Source organism: Pleurodeles waltl, chromosome 1_1 (assembly GCF_031143425.1).
Source record: "Pleurodeles waltl isolate 20211129_DDA chromosome 1_1, aPleWal1.hap1.20221129, whole genome shotgun sequence".
NCBI lineage: Eukaryota > Metazoa > Chordata > Amphibia > Caudata > Salamandridae > Pleurodeles > Pleurodeles waltl.
The window spans coordinates 838,617,771-838,642,609 of NC_090436.1; the positions used below are offsets into that span (position 1 = coordinate 838,617,771).

Here is a 24,839-nt window from a genome sequence, read left to right on the forward strand (position 1 = left end):
CAACATTTATGATTTGGATTAGTGCTTAACTTCTTGTTTGACTACTGGCCTGGTTCCTGAACAGCGGCATATGAAACAAAACGGTTAGACAAACATACCTATCTAGCAATTTTAGCGTATTTGTTTATTGTGTCTTCGTTAATAAACACACATAACACGATCTGACAGCACTGGATGGTAGAAGAAATATAATTCGGAACGTCTTTAGAATATGGAAGGGAGCAAGGGAGGACTGCATGGAGCGAACGGGTTAACCCACAGTAGGAAATGAATGGGTGGAGAACTGGCAGCTATGGCTATAAATATTTTTGAGAAAACAGAGAAACACGCCCTAATCAAGAACGCTTGCTATCAAAGACACATACTGTTTCATTGCTCTTGTAACAAGTACATGCTGGTGGACTTTATACAACTCATTATCTCGGCAAGCGAAACAGTAAGTAATTTAATTCCTTTGGAAACATCTAATCGCGTAACTGTGACAACCGATGAGCTCTCTTCGCGTGCCGCCTCCGTTCCTGTAATGCAGGCATAACATCAACAAAATACGTTGTACTGCGTTGGAAGGATAAACATAAATCTCTCGGAGTGTTGCATAATTTTTACCAACTCTTTGAGCGGCAGGGTATTTACCAGAGAGTCACATTGAATAACTGGAATTTATTAAGCGGCACCTCGTTTGATGCCCAGAAACGTATATGAAATAATAATTTCTAAACTAAGCGGCCCCATGATTATCTTCTGGGCAGACCTCCCCCATGCAAGTCCTCACATAGCAGTTACTAACAAAAGTAGATACCATTTGCAACTGGCTAACCGGAATTTCCGCCAAGACTTGTGACAAAGGTCCTGGTTATGAAGCTTTCAAAGTATACAGCTGTTTTCATGACGTTAAAACCTGTAGTGATCAATATAAAAGAAGGAGATTGCCAAAATGTAATATAAAAAATTAAAACTGTCTTTTTCAGCCACTGAATGCAAATAGTGACTTCGAAAATTAGAGTGTCACAATATGGATTAATGCAGAATGTTATTTAAAAGAAATACGGAACATTCAGAAAGTTGTGGGAATGTAATAGATACAAGACCCAGACAATTCAATCAATCAATCAGGGATTTGTAAAACGCACTACTCACCCGTGAGGGTCTCAAGGCGCTGGGGGGTGGGGGAGGAGAAAAGGGGGTGCTGCTACTACTCGAACAACCAGGTCTTGAGAAGTTTCCTGAAGGTAAGGAGGTCTTTGGTCTGGCTGGTCGGTGGGAAGAGTGTTCCACATTTTGGCAGCGAGGTGCGAGAATGATCAACCGCTGGTTGTACTTCTGCAGGCGCGTGGGACGGTTGCAACGGCGAGGTCGGCAGAGTGGAGATGCCGGCTCTGGGTGTATAAGGAGAGCCATCTGTTGAGGTATTCTGGCCCGGTGTTGTGCAGTGCTTTGTGAGCGTGGGTGAGGAGTTTAAAGGTGATTCTATTGTTGAATGGGAGCCAGTGCAGGTTTCTCAGGTGTTCTGTGATGTGGCAGTGGCGGGGCATGTCCAATATGAGGCGTGCAGAGGCATTCTGGATATGTTGCAGCCTCTTCTGGAGTTTGGCTGTGGTTCCTGCGTAGAGGGCATTGCCGTAGTCCAGTTTGCTGCTTATGAGGGCTTGGGTGACTGTTCTTTGGGTTTCGGTGGGTATCTATTTGTAAATCTTTTGGAGCATGCAGAGGGTGTTGAAGCAGGAGGAGGAGATGGCATTGACATGCTGGGTCATGGATAATGAGGAGTCCAAGATGAATCCTAGGTCGGTGAGAGTCGGAGCGGCTCTGAGTGTGGCAGGCCACCAGGAGTCATCCCATGTGGAGGGGGTGGTGCCGAAGATGAAGACTTCTGTCTTGTCGGAATTGAATTTGAGGCAGCTGCCCTTCATCCAAGGAAACTGATCGTTAATGACTAACAATGTTGACAAATCAAACTCAACAACGGTTCAGTCAAAAAAGCATAAGCAGTATTAAATAAAAAATTACCTCCTCTTCCATTCCTCGTCCCATTACTTACTGTATGTTTTTTGTGAGAAGACTCCTTACCTCACTTACCCTACTAAACACTCTGAGAGAACTAAACAAATAGAAAATAACCCCACCCATTTTAACTATAAAAGGGAAATGAATGTCTATTCTATCTTGTTAGACCTTGAATTCTTGGTGTGATTTCCCCTAACCTTTCACCCTCTGACCTCCTGTTGTTCTGACATTCTTGCTACTGTTGAGCAGTGCTAAAGTGCAGGTGCGCTGTACTTTAAAGCCCGGTAACATATGCTTATCCACAATTGCCGTATTTATTTATTCGTGAGTCTCTTGTAAAGTGCACTATGTGTGCCAGGGCCAGTAAATCAAATGATACTTTTGAGCCTGCAGCACTGATTGTACCACCCACTATTGTAGCCTTGAAACAAGTCTCAGACCTGCTACTGCAGGGCTTGTGTGGGCAGTTTTAAACTGCCCTTTCAACCTGGGAAGTGAGCACACTTGCCAGGCCCAAACCTTCCTTTTTATTACTGTTAGAAATAGGCTTTGTAGTTGGCAGTGGTTTCCACCCTTTCCAAGTAGGGACCCTCTCTCTAGTCAGGGTAAGGGAGTCACACAGCTAAAATAACCCCTGCTCACCCCCTTGGTTGCTTGGCACAAATAATCCAGCTTATTTCAGAGGCAATGTGTAAAGTATTTGTACACAAAGTAACACAGTAACACAGTGAAAACACTACAAAAGCACCCCACACCAGTTTAGAAAAATAGCCAGTATTTATCTGAGTAAAACAAGATAAAAATGACAAAAACCCAACATATACAAGTAAAAGAACTAATTTTCAAAATTAAATGTAGTATAGCACTTAGAAACACAATAGCTCCAACTAAGACTATCCAAATGACTTGACGGAGTCGCATCCATTAGTCCGGCGCTAAGCGTGAGGGAGTGCGGGCCGGCTATGGAGTTGAATAGACCCCGGTTACAGTACCTTGGAAAACAACGAGGAAACAAAGACGTTGCATGAGGGGGTAAGGCGTCGCTAGAGTCTGTGCATCGTTGGTTCCTTACTGCCACCGGAGAGGTGAGGCATTGGTTCCTTACTGCTGGACAGGGGAGGTGAGGCGTTGGTACATTATGGTTGCAGGGGAGGTTATGCGGCGTTGGCAGCCAGGCACTGGTCCCCTATGACAAGGTGCGATCGATGAATCCAGTAGGTGAAGACTCAAGGCATTGACTTTGTGGTGTCATGATTACACAGGTGTCACAGGTGCTACATCGCAATTGGGTGTCACAGATGTCAGTGACACAGCACTCTGGACTCATGCTGTGGGGGAACATCAGAGGCACAGCAGCAGCATTAGGGCCTGCCTTGTAGGTTGCGATTCTGAAATCGCTTTGGAAGTCGATGTACCAGTTTCTTCCTGGTTGCACCAGAACTCACTCCCAAGGGTCCATGAACTGGTTTTGGCACCACTTGGCAAGTCAGGACTCTCAGCAAGTGAGCCTAGGTGCTGGCAGATGAAGGCTTCTTTTGGACCCTGGTGCTAAGCCAGCGGTCCTTCTCCTTGGCAAGCTTCCTGGGGTCAGTAAGCTTGCTGTCAATCAAGTGTTGGCACAGCTCTGGGAAACAACGACTATAGAAGTGTTAGCATGCAATCAAATTGTACAGCCCCTGATAGTCTGTTACCTTGCTGCCCTTCACACAACCATCCAGTGCTCTGCAAAAGGAATCAACATACTCCACTTAAGTTTGAGAACCAAGCTTAGGATGCTCCCTAAACTTTACAATGAAACATTTGTGGGGGGAGACCATACCTCCTGGTTAGGGTTTCTTTCATGGCAGGGAGCCTCATCTGATCTTCTGGATCTAAGGCCAACAAGATGTCCCTCACCCCCACTGAGAAGTACTTCCAGAGGCCTGCCCTTCAATCTCTCGCAGGGATTCTGTTAAAATCTCAATGCCATCTCATAACCCACGAACCACTGCTCTGTGCCATGCCCTACAAGAAAATCCTTCACCACATCCTTGGGTGTATTACCTTTCCCTCAGACCACACTGTACTACTGCTGCCACCATCTGTGCTGGAGCTGCTTTTTAAGTCCAGCACCTTCAACTTCCAGAACAGAAGCAGCAAGGAGCAGGCCAGAACAACAAAGCAACAGGCAGAGTGGCAGTCACTCCTACAGTATCCAGCTCTTCTTCCTGGCAGAATGTCATCAGTCCAGACTTGTTCTAACTATGTAGTGTCAAAGGTACATTACTTACACCTCTTTCTGTCTTTGAAGTAGGATAACTTCAAAGAGAGTCTTTGTTGTGCACAAGTACCTTACTTTCCCTGCTCTAGTTCCAGACACACTCCAGGAGGTTGGAGACTGGTTTGTGTAAGGACAGGCACAGCCCTATTTAGGTGGAAGTGTCATTTCCTCCCACCACTCTAGCTCAGGAAGACCCACAAGCCTGATGATGGGCCATCAGGATATGCAGGGCACACCTCAGCTCCCTTTGTGTGACTGTCTATAGTGAATTCACAAACAGCCCAACTGTCATCATGACCCAGACGTGTATTCCACAGACAGGCAGAGGGACAGAATGGTTAAATAAGAAAAGGCCTGTGAGAAAAGGCCTCTTTTTGACATGGGTAGCCCCCACTTTTTGCTTGGTGTATGATGTAGCCTGGAAGTTGTTAGTGCCCAGTGCTCTGCTAACCAGGTTCCCTTGGCCAGAGTTCTTTCCCTAAACTATTGTGATTCATTGGCACATTTGGAGACACCTTTGGCTGCCACCATAGGCCCCTGGTAAATGGTACTTACTTGCCCAGAGCAGGAGGTACTAAGGGTAGACCCCTGAGAGCAGCAGCACTGATTGCGCCACCCTCTATGGCCCTGCATCAAATTCCACCCAACACTGCCATTGCAGTGCCCAGATGGAAACCTAAAATGAAAACTTGGCATGGCACTCTGCCTGTGTGCCCTGTCCACTACACACTGCAAGCAATATAGGTAAGCCACCCCTCTGGCAAGCCTCCCAGCCCTAAGGCAGGTTGCACTATACTGTATGTGAGGGCATAGTTGCATGAGCAATATGCTCCACTGTGTCCTTGCCAAACCTGGGACATAGAGAGTATACAGAGCAGCCATTTTAAAATGCATGTGCTGGACACTGATCAGTACGAGTTTCACAGCAACATGATGGCCACTCTGAACATTGGGTTCTTTGAGATCAAATGACTCAGAATGATACATCCACATTGATACCAGTGTTGGATTTATTATAAAATGTATCCAGCGGTCACCTAAGATGTACCCCCTGCAAAAGCTAACTACCCTGCCATGGTTGCTAAATGGTTCTGTCCAGCCTGACACCACCAGACATCCAATCTACAACCATGGAGTGAGAGTATCTTCTCTCTGGGTTGCAGAACAAAGCCTTTCCTGAGTGAAGGTGCCGACACCCCCTGCCTCATGAATGTGCACTGCCCTGGCGGCAAGCTTGAAAGGGCTTACCGCCTTTGAAACTAAACCCCCAGGCCTGCTGCTAGTAGCAGATGGCAACCCCCATTGTAAACTCCCACTTTTGGTGGGAGCATCAGTGGGAAATTCAAACAGAGTGTAGGAGGAGTAGTCCCCACCTGGCATGCACCACCCCTAAGGTTTTGCCTGTGAGGTGGACACTCCATTTCATTTTCCTCCATCTTGGCTGGAAGGAAAATAGCTAATCAGGTATAGGGAAGTAACTCCCCCCCACAGGAAGTGGTCACTTAGTGGATGTAGTCACTCCAAGGTAGATGACCCATTGGTCACTACCAGGTTCCCCTTAAAACGCCCACTAAATACAGCATTTAGTGGGCATCTCTAGACCAAGAAATCAGATTCAATGGACAAAAGAAGACCAGCACCAAGAAGATACCAAACACAAAAACTGTGGGCCTGCTGCAACAAAGAAAAGGCACCAAATCCTGCCTGCTGTACCCAGGACTTGACATTCGCCCCTGAGGAGCTACTGTGCAACTGGACAACTCTACAAAAACCCCAGATGACCTCCAGGCTTCGGCAATACCCATAGAACTGCCTCCAGAGTGGAGGTACCACTCTAAAATTTAAAGAAACCAGCAAGCCAGTGAGGGTCACTTCACTGACCAGCCTCTAACTCCCGAACTAGATGCCGCAAATTGGCCAATCTACAAACCAACGACCACAAGGACAAACCCCACCAGTGTTCCACGTTAGATGGCACTGTGCCCTCTAGGGGCCAAACCATGCCAATGCCCTGGGTATTGGTCAGCTGACATCGGACATCCAGAAAAACAGCCCACCTGGGGCTGGAAAATGACCAGGAGGAACCCCAGTCAGGCGACTTCAGAAACACCCTGGATCTCCCACCTGAGTGCCCCTGTTGTCCTGCAAACATCCTCTTTAACCAACTTACCTCCTGCTCCTGAGGGCATCCTTATGTACATCTCCTGGATCATGATTTTGCTCTGTGCCCTGCACTGAAGAACCTGCTGTGCCCTAATGGTCCCCAAACTCTTGCAACCTCAACACTCCAAGAGGACCCCAAGGATCCATCTTTAAACTTACCTGTGTAGTGGTTTTCCAAGTGGTCCCTGCAGTGGCTCTGCACCAGCTCCAGAGATTTTCTCCCGCTGTTTCCACTGGAACTGGGTGCCGCCCAAACTTCTCCAGTTGGCACAGTGTGCCCCCCGATGACCTCAACCAACCTGAAAAAGAAGAACTTGGTAAACCAGATGTATGATTGTATATGTATTTTTAAAGGTGATCCTCCATTGATTCCTATGGTGCCCAATTATGCATGAATAATACTATTTTTATTAAACTTCAAAAATTTGTATCTAAAAAAGTACTTAACCAATTTCAATAATCTTGGTCCTAAAATCTACATGAAAATCTGAAAATCTGAAGTATTTCTATAAAGTGGTCTTGAGTTATTCCTTTGAGTGTGTGAGTTGCAAGATTAATGCTTTAAGTACAACAAATGCTTTTTACTTCTCTGGCCTAACTGCTCGACAAGCTACTCTAAAAATTAGAGCATTAGGTGATCTAGTTTTTACCCCTGTAAATCAATGTGTGGTTGCCTGGACCCGGCACAGTTTGTCTAGCTTTACATACTACATAGAGGGCCAGTCTCCTACAGTGCCCACTTTCTAAAAAAAGTGTCATTTTGACATCTACAATTCAAAAGCCAACTTCATCAAAAGATGTATTTTTAAATTGTGAGTTCAGAGACCCCAAACACCAAATCTCTATTTGTTTCCTATGCGAAATTACACTTAAAAGGTATTTCAAGGCAATTCTGATGATACCGTATTGGAGAGATAGGCCTTGCAACAGTGAAACCCGAAGTTAGCAGTATTTCGCTATCAGGATATGTCAAACACACAAACACATGCCCTACCTTTTAAATACACTGCACCCTGCCCATGGGTCTGCTTTCGGTCTACCTTAGGTGTGACAGGTAATAAAAAGGATGGTTTGTGCCTGGCAAGTGGGTTCACTTGCCCGGTTGATCTGGCAGTTTAAGACTGCCCACACAGACATTTATAGGGATACTCATGTGGGTGGCACAATCAGTGCTGCAGGCCCATTAGTAGCATTTGATTTACAGGCCCTGGGCACACACAGTACTGTCTACTAGTGACTTACTAGTAAGTCAGATATGCCAATCATGGATAAACCAATAGCGAATAACATTTAGAGAGGGAGCACTTGCATGTTAGCACTGGGCAGAGGTGGTAAAGTGCTCAAAGTCCAGAAGCCAACAAAAAAAGGTCAGAAAAAAATAAGAGGAGGAAGGCAAAAAGTTTGGGGGTAACCCTGCAACATTTCCAACAATTAAGTGTAAGTAACCCCTCGGGTAGGCCCTGGTTAGTCCCAAGGGCAGGGTCGAGTGTTTTTAAAAAGTTGGACATGTACCTTTTAGTTTGACATGTCTTGGTAATGAAAAACTCTTACATTTGCTTTCCACTGCCGCAAGAGCTGTCTCTCCCATAGGTTAAATTTAGGGTTGCCTTAAAACAGCTTTTAAGTGTAACTTTCAATTGGGAATAAATAGAAACATGGAGTTTGGTGCCTATGGACTCACAATATAAAATCACAATTCATGGTAAAGTCGGATTTTAGATAGTAAGTCTGAAAATGCCACTTTTAGAAAGTTGGCATTTTCCTATTTTAACTATTCTGTGCCTCTGCCTGTTTCTGAATACACATCTGGGGTAGATGACCACTGGGCTTTGTGTATTCCTTCTAGTCAGTCCACACAAAGGAATCTTAGGTGTGACTTTTGCATCCTGGTGGCCCATTGTGATTTTCAAAGGCCTCTTTTGAAGTCCCCCCAATTCAAAGACATAGGGCCTAATTCTGAGTCTGACGGGCGGCGGAGGCCGCCCGCCAGACTTCCCCCCTCCGAAATACCGCTCCGCGGTCGAAAGACCGCGGAGGGTATTCCGAGTTTTCCCCTGGGCTGGCGGGCGGTCTTCGCAAGACCGCCCGCCAGCCCAGGGGAAAACTCCCTTCCCATGATGACGCCGGCTCGTAATAGAGCCGGCGGAGTGGGAAGGTGCGACGGGTGCAGTTGCACCCGTCGCGTATTTCAGTGTCTGCTTTGCAGACACTGAAATACTTTTAGGGGCCCTCTTACGGGGGCCCCTGCCGTGCCCATGCCATAGGCATGGGCACGGCAGGGGCCCCCAGGGGCCCCGTGACTCCCCCTCCCGCCATCCGGTTCCCGGCGGGAGAACCGCCAGGAACTGGATGGCGGGAGGGGGAGTCGGAATCCTCCATGGCTGCGGAGCGCGCTCCGCAGCCATGGAGGATTCCTACGAGCGGCGGAAAGTCAGCGGGAGACCGCTGGCTTTCCGCGTCTGACCGCGGCTAAACCGCCGCGGTCAGAATGCTCGTAGGAGCACCGCCAGCCTGTTGGCGGTGCTCCCGTGGTCGGTGGCCCTGGCGGCCACCGACCGCCAGGGTCGGAATGACCCGCATATTTTGGTATAAGTATTGGACCCCCAAACCCCCTCAAATCAGTTCTCTTGGGGATCCTAAGGAGACTGCAAGCAACTAAGAGGAGATATGCTGCTAGGAAGAACTGATACTTTGCCACTTGCTTTGCTGTGTTGGCTTGCTGCCTTCTACCTCTGAAGTGAGGGAGGATTGAACCTGCACTCTACAATCTCCGCTTCACCCCAGAACTCCTTGGGCTTGTTGGCTTTCCCCCTGTTTTCCTCTAAGTCTCAGGGACATCAAAGACCTCACTATCCAGCTGCATTTAATTATTTCTTGCAAAGTTTGCTCTGACAAAGACTGACGCTCTGCTCTGGAGACAGCCAAAATCCTTGTGTTTTAGATTATCACTTTTCTACCCCAGGGCATTTGCCCCACTTCTTTGTCTCTGTGAAACCAGCGCTCCTTTGCCTCTTTTACCCCATCGCACATGTAGCATTTCACTACTTCCCGGGCCCATTGTGTGATTTGCTCTTCCCCTCTGTGTCCCAGCTCGAGGAGCGCTTCATTGCTTCCAGGACGTGTGCCATGCTCCTGCACCTCCGGGACTCCAGTGCGGAGAGTGCTTCATCGTTTTCAGGACCCATTGCATGTGCCACACTCCCCTGCCTCTGTGGACCCAGCGCGGAGAGAGCTTCATCACTTCAAGGATCCAGTACATGTGCCACACTCCTTCGCCTCTGTGACTCCAGTGCGAGAGTAGCATTGACCTCCTTCTGAAGCTGGCCCAGAGAAGTCAAAGGGTTGCCAGGTAATGCTGCACCCTGTCCACATCGGCCTTTGGCCGCCTTGTGTACATTGAACCGCTGGGTGTATGTCCACCCACCCAAGCTAGCATGGTCACTTTTGTTTGCCCTGAGCTGTGGGGAGCTAATTGTGTTGAGACTCATGAACCAGTCAAAGGAGTGCGACAAAGCCCATTGACTTGGGCACCTTCCCATACTCATCCATAAGAACATTACCGCAAATTCCCTAAAATAAGCACCCCCTTTTCTGTGAACACTGTTCCCCATGAGAATAAGCTACTAACTTTAAATATTGCATATCTTTTGATGTACTGATTGGATGCTTATCATTCTAATCAGATAAATCTTCTCTGTTTTTCTAAAGTAGTGTGGAGTGTTTTTGTGGTGTTTTTACTGTGTTACTGTAATTGAAGTGTTGACATATAATTAACACATTGCCTCTTAAGTTAAGTCTGACTGCTCTGTGCCAAGCTACCAGAGGGTGAGCACAGGTTAATGTAGAGTGTATCTGACTTTCCCTGATTAAGATTGGGGTCCCTAATTGGACAGGGTGCATACCTCTGCCAACTAGATGCCCAATTTCTAACATTTGTGATTAGCGGTGGGGATAGAACTTGTACCTGTGCAGTGTCTCACAGTCATTTAGTGTACACTAATATTCACACATAGACCAATTTGAACTGATTGTCTCTGATCCCCATTGGTATCTTTTCCTGCTCTCTTCAATTGGCATTTTTAATTTTTCGTTTCTCCCTAATTGACATTTTTGCTTTTTACTCTAAATCATGTCTCTTGTTGGAGGTTCTGCATCTGCACCTGCAAGGATGGAGTTTGAGCTGGCCAAGCTTGAGGATTACACTGTGACCTAGCTCAAGGATTTCTGTAAGGATTTTTGGCTGCCAGCAAGGAGCAAAAAGACAGAATTGCAAAAAGCACTGAAAACCTATTCAGAAGCCCATGGTGCAACAAATGAGACCTATGGGAATGAGCTGGAGGATGATTTGAACCAGGGTCTGAGAGAGAGCCTTGGGCTGCTGTCTGTGGGGGAGGAGAGCAACATTTAGGAGGAATGAGGGCCCCTTGCAGGACAGGGAACAGTGTGTCATCCTGTCCTAGGAGGAGCTGGAGGACAGGCAAGAGGAAAGAAAATTGAAACTGGAGCTGGCCAAATTGGAAAAAGAGATGGAGGAAAAAAGCTTAGCCATGGAGGAGAAAAAGTGGATGTGTGCTCAGGAGTTGAGCCTGAGAGAACTTCACATCAAGGCAAGACAGGTGGAGTCCAGCAGTGATGGTGGCAGCAATTGTTCTGTGGTCTCTGACAGGAGGTTCCACATAGCCAAGGTTCTGGTATCTGCCTTTGTGGTGGGAAATGATATTTGCAAGTGGTTTGTGGCCTATAAAATTGCTCTACAGTGACACAGGGTCCCTGAAGACAAATGGGGAGCTAGTCTGTGGAGGCACATTCCTAGTGGGGTAGGGGCCCTCTACTGGCCCTAAAAGGGATAGACAGATTGAGATATCCCCCACGAAAGAGGCCCTAATCAGGAAGTTTGCTAAGGAGGTGGACCGCTGGGTTAGTGCCTGGGGCAATAAGAAGGTATCTGGGGGGATCACGCCAGGGGTGGGCAGGGTCCTCACCGTAAGAAGTAGAACAGATGGATAAAAAGAGGAAGGAATTCTCCAAAGCGCCTCAAACTAGTTCTTCAGGACATGGTTCCTCCCCCCTTCTGAGAAAAAGATGATCCAGAGAACCCATAAGCCTAACAATACTAAAAAGTACATTCAGTGGGTGTCCATCAATAGGCAGAGGGTGGAGGCTCTGAGAGAAACACAAGAGCCAGCATGATAACCATCAGGTGTCATCTGATATCTTCAGAGCAGGTAGTCATTAAAACGTTTCACCAAGTTGTTGCTGGTGACAACAGTGAGAACCACTACCCAGTAGTTCTGGTTCCCTTTGAGTGGGGGGAGGGTCTCAGGCTCCTTGAGGTTAGCCTGTAGATGGTCTGCTGGGCAATGAACTGGGGCACACCATCTTGAAAGAGATGAGGCTCAGGTCACACTTGGAAATTATAGGATTACCCGAGTGGGTGTGTCTGACCACACTGTCCATGGCAGCTCAAGAGGGTGATCAGAAGGACCTGGAGCCTGGAACAGTGGCCCAGAGTCCTACCAAGAGAAAGAAGAGCAAGGGGTGTGGGAAACCCACTCATGAGATTCCCATGCTCCAGGAGGAGGCTGACCCTGAGGTTGATCCCCCGGTACCTACAGGGGAAAATGCAGCTGAACTGTGGAGCTTGCTTGAACTATCCAATTGGCAGAAAACCCATCTGCACCTGTCTGCATCTGCCCAGGGCCAGCCACTATGCCCAAACCATTGCGTACTCTCAGGAAGAGCTATGGAACTTTAACCCAGTAAGCCAAAATATGTCTTCTTCACTCATGTCGCTATTAAATGTTAGGCTTATTAAACAGTCAAAATACTATCCCCTCTAGGTGCAATCACCCTAAACTCCTATCACCTCCTAGCCTTAATAGTTTCACTACTATGCTACATAATCCAGGTCCCACCGAACTATTGGTGATCTATCTGAACACACGTTCCCTGCCTAAATACCAGGCTGAAATATTCTACTTACTGAACACAGAGGCTCCTGACATACTATTATTAACAGAAACTTGGTTAATAGATGAGTCCATGCCAGATATCCTAGTAGCTCTTCCACGTGATTATTACATCTTACAAACTAATGTTGCAGCAATAATTAAGAAAAACATCAAATTTGCCAAGTTGATGTCACTAAATATTCCACTAGTGGAGAACTTGGTAACTAAACTTGAATCTTCTACTGAGTCTTTGACGTGAATCCTTTTGTATAGACCTCCTAACTATATGAAAAATGTATCTTCAAAATCTAGCAAAATCAAATGCACCAATAATTATTGATCATGCCAATATTCTATCGATTGGGGATCTGCACTATTAGATCAATGAGGAAGAAGGTGGGCAACAAACAGTGGACCTTATGGACATCCTCAGAAAACTAAACCTGGAACAGGAGGTATTCCAGCCTACGCATATCAAAGGTCACATCTTGAATCAAATTTGGACAAGGAAATTCCCTTTGAAGAATCTAAAGATTACCCCCTGCATATGGTCAGACCACTATCTGATCTCCTTTTTATTACCAGCCCTGACCTTTAATAAACCCCAAATTGGTCATGGTATTTTATCCAGGAACTGGTCTCAAGTCATCCGGGACTGAATGAACAGCAAGCATTTGAAGCTAAACACTGATTAAATAGAGATAGTAGTCACCAAATATAGGTTTGACCACTTAAGTCCTTCTTTTTGGCCCAATGAGATGTCCCCATCTCCTAAGAAGGCGGTAAAAAGCCTTGGCTTTGTTATTGACTAGGAACTTTCTCTCAAACAGTAGATCAGCTCAGTGACATCTTCCTGTTTTTTCCAACTACACAGAATTAAAAAGATAAAGGAATTCCTTAACACTGATGTCTTGATTCAAATTTTAGTTGCCTAAGTGATGTCGAGAATCAATTACACCAACTCTCTTTATCTGAGTCTTTCTATATACCTTACGTGCAGGCTTCAGCTTGTTCAAAATCAGGCCGCTCAGTTGATTTATCAGCTACCCAAATAAAGGCATAGCACACTAATAGTCTAGCTTTTATAAAATCTCAGATTCACAGGTACTCCCCCATAAGGGACCTCAGATCCACTAATCTATCTTATTTAGTGGTTCCTCAATTTAGGAGGAGTATGACTGGTGGAGTCTCGTTTGCAGTTACTGCTCCCCATGTCTGGAACTTCTTGCCACTGGAAATCAGGAACACCTCGAGCTAAAGGAACGTTCAGACAGATGTTGAAGACTTGACTCTTTAAGCAAGCTTATTAATTTGTATCCTGAGCTGTGCTGAGACAGTTACCTCACGCCAAGAGACCGTTTGGTGAATGCGCACTCTATAACTCAGAGTAACTTAAAATAACAGGGAGGTAATGCCCTACTCTTGTGGGTCTTTGCAACAGGGTAAGACCCAGGCAGCTGGTGACGCCTCTGGCAAGCACCTGATTTCCTGGGAGAATAGTCGCCTATATAGTGAGCCTAAGGATCCTAAGCCTGGTGCAACACGTGTGTTGGTGGTCACCCAGTACTACCAATCCTTCCTACTGGGTCTGGCTCATGATATACCACTGGAAGTTCATTTGATCCAGGTACAAGACCTTTGACAGGCTTATCACCCACTTGTACTGGCCTCAAATGAGACACATCACAGGAGCATATTGTAGGGCCTGTGAGACCTCCCAGGCGAGGGACAAGTCATGGGGGAAGTGCAAGGCCCCTTTGCAATGTTTACTGATTTTTAGCACCTCTTTTGAGTGGTTTGGCATCAACATTATGGGGCCTTTGGATTCCAAGACAGCCATGGGCAACAGATTTGTTCTGGTCTTGGTGGACCACACCACCCTGTACCCTGAGGCTATCCCTCTAAGGACAGTGACTGCATCTGTGGTGGCCAGGGCACTTATGGGGATATTTATCTGTGTGGGTTTCCCCAAAGAGGTGGTATATGCCCGGGGTACCAACTTAATGTCCAATTACATGAAGGCCATTTGGAAGTAGTGTGAGGTGAGCTATAAGTTTACCACTCCTTACACCCCCATGAGACATAAGTGGGATGACCTTCTGGCATGCCTGCTTTTTGCGTAAAGGGAGGTGCCACAGAAGGGGGTTATCTACAGCCCCTTTGAACTTCTGTGTGGGCACCCTGTGAGAGGGCCTCTCACTCTGGTGAAGGGCGACTGAGAGCAAGCTCCCCAGAGAGCCCAAGGATGTAGTCCGCTACATGCTGGCCCTTCACAACCAGACAGTCGCTTAAGGAAGCTCGCTCAAGAGAACCTAGAAGCTAATTGGGATGACATGAAACACTGGTATGACCAGAATTGCACTTTGGTTGACGTTCAGCCTGGTCAAAAAGTGTGGGTCATGGAACCCGTGGAGCTCTGGGCTATACAAGACAGATGGTCTGGGCCTTAAGAGGCTAAGGAGCAGAAGAATGATGTCACCTATGTGGTGAATGTCAAAACTCCCAGAAACCCTTTGAGGGGTCTACATGTAAACTGTCTCAAGCTCCACTTGAAGAGGTCCGAGGAGGTGACTATGCGCTTGGTAATGGATGATGGGATAGAAGAGGAGAGTAAAGCTCTCCTGACCTCCTGTCTTCCAAAGAGCAGGGTGGGTCAGTGGAGAGTGTCAGCCTCTCTCCTACCCTATGTCAGCAGAGAGACTGCCTCCAGTTGCTGGGGCAGTTTGCCACTTTGTTCTCCCTTACCCTAGGACTCACTATGTGGTGCACTCATGATGCTGACACTCGGGACACCCCACCTAGAAAGAATAGAATTTACAGGTTGTCTGATAAGATGAAGGCTGACATCAAGGAGGATGTCTCCAAGATGTTGGCATTTTAGGTTATTGAATCTTCAAACAGCCCTTTGTCCAGCCAAGCATTGTTGGTCCCCAATGCTGCTCCACCAGGTGTCACACCTGAACTCTGGTTCTGTGTGCAGTACCATGGGCTCAAAGCGTACCCCAGGACTGATGCACACCCCACCATGAGAGCTGATGAGCTTATAGATTGGCTTGGAGATGCTAAGTTCCTTAGCACATTTGACCTAATGACTGTGAACTGGCAGATTACCTTGACTGATGGGGCAAAAGAGAGGTCTGCATTCTCTACACCAGAAGTGCACTCCTAGTTCCATAACATGCCCTTTGGTTTGCAGAATGCCCCTGCCACCTTCCAGAGGTTGGTAAATCAGGTCCTAACTGGACTGGAGAACTTCAGTGCCGCCTATCTGGATGATATTGCAGTCTTCAGTTCCAGCTGGGAGGACCATCTGAGCCACCTTAAGGAATTGCTTAGGCTCTGCAGAGGGCAGGCCTGACTATCAAGGTCAGTAAGTGACAGATAGGTCAGAGTTCTGTGGTGTACTTTGGAGACCAATGCGGGGGTGGCAAGGTGCAGCCCCTGTAACCCAAGATTGACACCAATCTGGCTTGAAAACCCCTCAAGAACCAGACTAAGGTGAGAGCCTTTCTGGGCCTTACAGATTATTGAAGGAGATTCATTAAGGAGTATGGTGCAATTGTTGCCGCCTTGACAGAGCTGACTCTCAAGAAGCAGCCACATCAGCTGATCTGGACAGAGGCATGCCAAAAACTCTTTGATACCCTATAAACGCCTGACAGCCAAGTTCAAAGCCCCAGATGTCTCCAAAGAATTTGTTGTTCAGATGGATGCTTCAGAGCATGGCATAGGGGTTGTGCTCTCACAGGTAAATGAAGAGGGCCTGGATCAACCTGTAGCCTTCATCAGTAGGATGCTACTTCCAAAGGTACACAGGTGGAGCACAACTGAAAGGGAAGCCTTTGCTGTTGAGATCAAACACCTCCTGAAGAAACCTTCCACCAACCCCAATAAGCTCTAAAACTACTGACCAATCTCCCTGCTCCCCTTTTCTGCCAAAGTCCTCAAAAAGGTAATCAAACAGCAACTCATGGTATACCTAGAGGACCGATCACAATCCGGGTTTTGCTCCAACCACAGCTTCGAAACTGTCCTGATTGCTGCCATGGATAACATCAGAACCCTCCTTGACCGGGGAGACTCGACTGTCCTGATTCTCCTTGACCTCTTGGCAGCTTTCGACATTGTCTCTCACCACACCCTGATTGAAAGGCTTGATCAGATCGGGATCCAATATGACACCCTCAAATTGATAGCATCCTTCCTCTTCCCGGAAGAAATCAGAGGGCCCTCCCTTCACCTCAGAGCCCAAGAGCATCATCTGTGGTGTCCCTCAAGGCTTGTCGTCTGGGCTCTCATTATCCTGATGAGGCTCCTGGATTCGGGCGGCAGCATCACCTGAACTGTAGGGCACTAAGTCCAATCCCACACCATGTGACAACTGTTGGCCTAATCCATTTCCGGCAAACTAGCAGTGCCTCATCTCTACCTAAGGCAGGTGTGATTTGTGGCAACTGAGTGCATGACCTAGTGACTTCTCAGGGAAATCGTGGTGTACCAGATCTCCTCCTTTTCTCTCAGTTACATTAGTCTCACACATGCAAAGATAAACAGAGGCAGAAAATAGTTCAATAAGATTTATTGAATCAGCTGTGTCTTAGATTAAATGGCATGAATTGCAATAATTAGAATGATTAAACATGCTAGATGCAAAATGGTGACAAGAAAAGTGAAACAGAAGGAAAGTCCCACCATACTGTCACTATGCGTAATCTATGCGGTTTCTACGTAAACTATGTTAGAGTACAGCATGGCAAGCCCTAATCTGCCCTTCAGGACCCCCCCGGGAAGACATCATCACCCATACCAGAGGAAGGAAATCAGTTGTCCATAGAGACACAATCCCTATGAAGGCCAGGGAAAAATAGCTGATGTTCTGAGAAAATGTCCCTACGTAAAGATATGTGTGTTTCTGTGAATGTTTGAGATGCAGTTTACCACTTTGCCGGCAACCATATCTCACTGAAGCCTTGGGGAAAGTACAAAGTGAAAAGAATGTCTTGCTTAGAAACAGAATGCTTTCCTAGGTGAAAGAACAACTAGATAAAGAAAATAAAACAGCACCACGAATGTGGCTGATTCTGAAATAATAAAAATGAAGCAGAATAACATGCAACTGGGCTGAAGGGCTCAAAGGGCAGGCCTAGTTGCTGAAATTGCCTAGATGTATCACTAAAATGGCTATACAACAGCCTCAACCCTCAGCCCCACTCTTTTCAACACTTACATGAACCCCTGGTCAAGATTTTCAGAAACCACAGATTGAACATCATCTCCTGGGACAACACCCAGCTCATCCTTTCCCTGTTCGAAGACCCCTCCAACTCCAAGGCCAATTTCTACCTCTGCATGACCAGCATCACCAACTGGATGCAAGACAACTGCCTCAGACTCAACATAGACAAGACGAAAGTCCTGATCTTGGGGAACTCTGCCTCAATGTGGGACAGCTCCGGCTAGCGCATCAACCTGCCCATCAACCCCTGCCCAACCCCATTGTCCAAGTGTGGAACCTCATCATCATCTTGGACTGCAAATTCACCATGAAGAGCCAGATCAATAAGTCGCCTCTGAATACTTTCTCACCCTCTGCATTCTTCGAAAGATCTTCAAATTACCTTTGAGTGACTGTATTTGTATTGTACACACTTATACATCCATCTAAATTGGAAGTCTCAGGTTTACTAATATCTGATGCAATGCAGCACAACAATCAAAATCTGACTCAAGAGGGTAATGATTGGAGGTACTGCTTCATGGGAGATTTGTTAGAATGTTGCTTCTGTAAAGTTTGAAAAAACTACAGCCTCGTAATACACTTGAAGCTGGTGCTTCTGACTCAAGAGGAACATCTAGTAATGACGAGGTATTCAGCAATGCAAAAAGACATGAACTATTGGCTTTGTCAATGCTATTTTTCAATGTTAGTTAGATTGGAGCTAGAATGGTAAATCCTCCCACCTACATAGATATACTTACCCAAATTATAGTTGAAAGAGGGTCTAATAAGCAAATATAATTACCCCCATTATATGTTAATTTACCAAATATTACAAATGATTGCAAAAATAGTTTTTACATTTTAGTAGATGTATAAGAAATTATTATACATTTTTAAAATGTAAAAACTACACTTATTTTTGACAATTTTATTTTTATGTTTTTCAAATAAATAGATATTCACAACATACTTATATTTCAATGATTGACCAATGCTTTGTGTATTTAATATTTATAAAGTAAGTTTTATTATTTGTAATTTAACATGCATATTTTTAAAGATCAGTTACAAACAAAAAACATTTTAATTATTTGAAACATATTTTAAAAAGTATTGCAACTGTGTATTTTTAAAATACATTTTAATTCAATACATGTAATACTTTTCTGACATTTTTTGTCTGCAGCAGTCAGCCTTTCATAAACACCTCCCTTCTTGAAGACCGAGCCTCTCATTAAAAAGAGCAGGTAAGACACAGTGACGAAATAACATCACCTCAAAACAGAATTCACTATTTTATTAAAGCCAACTGCAGGACTTTATGTAAATAACAAACTACTTGAAAATAATGTTGCAACCACATGTAGCAAAATAATATTCTACATTATTGCCAATCAGATTTTTTTCACAAATTCAAAAGGGCACAATATTAGCCTTTCGATATTACAGACAAACTTCTATAATCTTTGGACAGAGTCACTTGACTTTGTTGGCTAAGGTAAGCATGTTAGACTTCTACACAGATTTTTACATGATGTTCATTCAGTCTTGCTTAGCTTTCTTAGCAGGGTAGAAATGGAGTAACTGATTGTTGACACAACGGCAACCACTTTCTACTTACCACTTGTCAGCAGATGTAATCATAAGAATTAGTTTTACACTGATAGTGCACAGGCCGTATGTGGCGGGTCGGAGTCTACAAGAGAGGAGGATGCAATACCTAGAATCCCAGAAGGCACTCATGCGTACCCCGGGTAAACGACCAAGAGCTGGTAAGCGGAAAGCCCCGTGTTGTCGCAGGCAAGTGACGTGTACACAGGAGCAGCTAAAAAGGAGGCAGGACTTCCCTGTAGGGGGACTGGAGCAGAGCGAGGATGAGCGAGGTTGCGGGGAGTCGAGAAGACTGAAGCCGCTGAAGAAGAACACAAGGGTGGAGTATGAGATGTGGAATGAAGAGGAAAGGCTGTTCGGACCACAGTGGCAGGAGGCCGATCTCAGGATGCACACTCCTGCCACATCCCAGGAGGGACATGGCTGACAAAGGTTCAGGCCCGTTTACACAGTCACTGGGGAAATCGCGGGATGATGGGCTGGGGGTGAGGCTGCGACTAACATGCATGCAGCGGTGATTGTTTCAGATCATTCACAGACTATTGTCAGCACCTGCATGTTCTCGGTGATTTAGGGAGCAAGAAGCGAGCACACACTAAAGCAGGAAGCTGTACAGGTAAAGGTCGCCAAGAATCTCCGACTGCACAATTACACAGGCACCCTTTGATGATCCTGTGTCTCATCACTGACACTTTCCCTTTCCACCCATCTTCCCCAGAAGAAGCCTCTTACCTGAGCTGTTGTCTGTCCGTTCTGTTCCCCCGAGGTCTGGTGTCCACAAAAAATGGGCCAAGACATCAAGAGATTGGAAAAACCTAGGAGAGAAACGCAGAAGAGAATTGATGAAACCAAAATAAGCAGGTTGTGAAGTAATAGCCTTGTAGAACATAACACCTAGGCAATTCCAAAGAAAGAATAAATAGACTCCTAGCACTAATTACTTGTTGTCTATCATATGTACCAAGGTGTCGATCTCCGTCTTCGCTACACCTTAGTGAAAACAGATATCTCATTTGACAAGTATGAGACGGTTTCCCCATTGTCTTTAAGACATTGATGCCTCGATGCAATGTAGCTAGCTATAGTTAAATGGAAGCAAATCATTGTGAGAAATTTGGTTGTGGGTCGACTGGGTTGAGAGCCCTGGTCAAGCAACATCCACAATCACTTGGGGGGTGAACCACAAAAGGTCACCAATTTAACCTGTTCTTAACATTGCGTGTCTGTGGCACAAAAAGCAGTACACAAACACAGTGAAAACACATCCCATTAAAAATCCCAAACCAATCTAGAAAAATATAGTACATTGTAATAAGTGATTTGACATCAGAGCCATTAACATGTAATTTGTTGAAGTGGAGTTATGAAATGTTAAAGTTTAAGGTTCAAAATATCAATTCCTCAGTTTTTGAAAATGGCAACCTGGGCACCTTTAGCACAACAACCAAGGGTCCAGGAGTGGATGGAGACCTCTTGGGGGTTCAAGACTCACTTAGGTGGGGTCCAGGTGCGGGTTCAAGAGGTGGGGTTCAGGTGCGAGTTCTCTGAACAAGAGACAAGCTAAACTAGCCCTTGAAGTCACTTTTGAAGTACTGGGTGCAGTTGAAGGTGCAGGGCTGCAAAGCAGGGCTGGCCTCTGAAGGTTAAAGGCAGGCTGCAGACAGCAAAGCAGTATTTACATATATAGCAACAAAGTGGTAGAATGCACAACAGGTCACAGCAGCAGGCAGTTCTCTGAAAGTCCTTCCGCAGGTCTAGTAGTGAACTGAGGTGCAGGTGTGAGAACCCTATTTTTATACCCTGGTGCCCTGCTCCTAGAAGATGGGTGAAGTATCTAGAAGGGTTCTCTGAAGTTCCAAGAATTTCATGTCTACTCTGCTCTGGGGTCCAACTGGCTGCATTGACAATACATGGTTGTTAAGCCTATTGTGTAGAGAAAGAGTCCAGCCTATTCATCTGCAAGTGGGGCTGTGCTTAACCCCACGCAGATCAAGTCAGTTAGTGGCCCATTCAGGCTCTGCTAATCCCACTATTGTGTGACTGTATTGTTTGAATTCATAGCAGAATGACCCCAGCACACAGAATAGGTATAGTCACAGTTCAAAATGCAGGACAAGTGTCCCTGGTGTTCAGGTTCCGGACGTGGGTAATAAATCTGAGGAGTCCTCAGTTGGTGATGCAAGTGTCTTTATTTGTAGACCCAATTTGCCACAGATTTACGTAGTCATCAAAGAACAGCCAACACGTGTTTCGTCACACAAGTGACTCTTTCAAGGCTGGGCCAGTTGGCCAGGTAGGTAAATATTGGGTGGAACCGATGTAAGGATTTGAATGGTTGGTAGTAGGTATAAACCGATCCAGTATATGACCGTAAGCAAAAAAGCCTTGAAAAGCCTCAGTTGGGGACCCTTGTGGGTTAACGAGCCGGTCGTAATCTGACAGAGAAGCGCGTCTCTGTGTGAGGATCGGTTTATACCTACTACCAACCATTCAACTCCTTACAACTGAGGACTCTTCAGATTTATTACCCACGTCCGGAACCTGACCAGTTAACTTTCACTTAGATTCTTCCAACAGGTTTTACTTCAGATAAAAAAGAGAGTCATTGAAAATCTATTGGTGTACAGAAAGAGGAAATTATGGCAATAGCTTAACTAAAAAGATCTTACATACAGATTACAGAACATGATCGCCCTTGTAGAGGATCTGTTTAAGTTAAAATGTTTCTCTAACAATCACAAACATAATATTTACTAAGTGCTTTGCACTTAAAGGATACATTGGTGTATCCCTCCTTAGAGAAGATACTCTGTTGGTAGGGGTGGCAGTCCTCTCACTGCAAGTTAAAAAAGTTGTGCCTTCTGGCATGGTTTATAACTTTAAGTCTAAATTTGAAAGCAGTTTTCAAGTTCTTTGACAAAGCACTGTGGCTTCTGTTATGCTCTTCTACCCTCTCACTCTAGGCTGTAGTAAGGATGCATGTACCTCCTCCTAATTTACATTGATGTGGGAAGGGGTGTCTGGTAACAGCAGAAAACCTGCTCACAAAGTGTGTACTGTTTTTCACCAGTCCACAACACCTTTCATCTTTTTATATTGCTACTCTTTTCATGGGAGGGAGCAAGATCCAGTCTGAATTGGCTGAATTAACAAAGCTAACTATGGTGTACCATTAATTTGGCAAAGTGTGAGGATGTACGTGAATTATATGGCATGATTGCATGACCTTACCATATAATACTCTTGCAGAACCCATCTTGGGTCCAGTCAGGCTTATTTGCAAAACCTCTAGTTCAACCCTGGATAGCTGTGACTTCGAGCAGCAAGGCTTAAGCAAAAGAACTAATGTAAAGCATTTACCTGCACCAAAAATGAAATAAGAAAGTCACACAACACAAAATAAATCCAACAACAATTTATAAAAATAGATGATATTTGTATGAATTTTTAGAGACCAAGATGAGCAAAATTGACCACAGAGATTCAGAGATATGGATGTTTAAAGAAAACGTAAATCTAAGTTCCTCTGCAAAAACGCAGTGGTAACAGTAAAGTTTGCAAACTTTTGAAAAGTTTGTAAGAGTTGTGTTTGGCTGCTCTGAACTGGGGTGATCAAATCACATGGAGAGAAGGTCAGGGGGATACTAAGGTATTTGTGGGCAGTAACCTGACCACCGAAGTGTTCTCCAGGCCAGTCCTAAACTTTACAGCATGACTGCAATGGAGTGGTTCTGAAGCTGCGGATGCTGGAGATAGAGGATGCTCTGGGTGCTGTGTGATCAACAGAGATGCCCTTGCAGTTACTTCTCAGTCCACAGGTCAGGTGATGCTACTTTAGCCACAGAGGTTTAGGTCCCCTGAACTCCTCTTTAAGCCAGTAGGCCATCTGCTGCTGAGCTAATGGTCGTTGTACATGGGGGTCCCAGAAATATCCTTTGGTTGAGGCTGGTGTCCCTTCTGGGTGACCAGTCTGGACTGAGATGACACTCTTGGGTCCAGCAGACTCGGATGCAACTTTTGGATGTCAAAGATCAATGTTAGTGGTGATTCCACCGAACTGCCTACTGACTTGCCGGTTGGACGTCTTCAGGTTTGATGGCCCTGGTGCTGGTTTCAGGAGGCTAGCCAACTCACCTTTATAGTCACTTCTTGGGTCTGGGGCTTGAGAGTGACTTTTCCTCAAGTCAGGAGCCAAAGGCACAGTTCTCTCTTCGCTAGCCCAAAATGCAGCTAGTGCAGTCCAGTAGATGGTGCAGTCTCTCTTAGTCAATTCAAAGAGGTCAGCAGGGTCGTCTTTCTTGGGTCCTTTCTCCATTTCAGGGTGCCATATCAACAAAGTGCCCTGGTGGATGATGCTTTCACTAGACAATGGGCTACCATGGTCCCTCCTGCCCTGTGATGACTTCCAGCAATGTGTGGCTTCTAGTGATCCCAGAGTGCACTACTTCTACTCTCAAGATGCTTTGGATGTTAGGAGCTTGGTAGCACGCCCTAGAGGTGTGGCTACCTGTGGGCTACACAACCACTGGAAGACTGTATAATAATTATTATTGCTACAGTGTGCATAAATACAATTTATTAATATTGTAATGATTCATTATATCACAATTTAGGTAGAAAATGTAATGTGCTCCACAAATCTTGCATACGTGAGTAAAGTGCACAAGTGCTTATTTACAGTATATAAGTCTAGAAACCGATGTAAGTAAATTGCAAATGCAAGACTCAAATTTAAATTTCACTGAATGAAAATATGATTCATTAACCTCAATTTTCTAGCAAAATCTATGTTTTGACCCCCCATAATTTATAACAGGGTCATCTGTGGGACCTAGATGGTAGCAGTCAACACAGCATAGTGGCTTAAAGATACCAATTCTTTGAGAAAATCGGATTCAATCTATTAGGAAAACATAGCCAACAGCGCACAGTGGTGGAATGACATTGATTTCTTTAGAGAAGCCAGAATCAATCTATAGGAAACACCTCTTTGCTGATGACACTGTGCAGAGATTGGAAGTCGGTCTTCAACTATTTTCGCAGTTGTGGCCACAGCAATTGCTTTGGTCTCAGCTACGGAAATAGTAGGACATCAAGTCGGGTTTAATGCCATGAATAATTTGACATCTTGAAGTACCCCTTTACCTCAGCTGGTAACTTGGTGTTAGCCAATGAGGCTATTAACTTTTCTTCTACAAATAGATAATTTGGAAACTTGCTGTAGGAACATATAAAAAATACATGTCCTACTTAATCATATACAGCTCCCTGCCTTAGGGTTCGGTGGGCCTTCCTTAGGGGAGACTTACATATATTGTTAAGGGAAGTGAGAGTTTTGCTATTGGTTTCAATGGTGAAGTGGAACTAGCAGTTTTGAAATTACCCTCCAGTCTGTAGTGGGAGTCTGGGAACTATTTGGTACCTTGTCCCACATAGGGTGGCACAATATGTGCTGCAACCCTGGGTGGACACTGCCTTACATGCACTGGGTACCCTGGGCACCATATACTAGGTACTTATAAGTCAGTCTCTGCCTACTGGGGATTCAACATACACTTTCTAATGGGTTAGAACCCTGGCACTAAGGTCTAGTTAGCAGACCTCTTTACACTCTCAGAGTAAAAAAACA

General features: G+C 45.4%; 1 protein-coding gene across 1 annotated transcript in view; it reads left to right on the forward strand.

Moving 5' to 3' along the window:
* The first annotated feature begins 336 nt into the window (after nt 1-336).
* LOC138287954 (cytochrome P450 1A4-like) overlaps nt 337-24,839 on the forward strand; it is a 167,859-nt gene continuing 143,356 nt past the window's right edge. The window contains exons 1-2 of the mRNA XM_069228995.1: nt 337-436; nt 18,786-18,846. The gene's annotated coding sequence lies outside the window, so the exon portion shown is untranslated. The remainder of the gene's footprint in view (nt 437-18,785; nt 18,847-24,839) is intronic.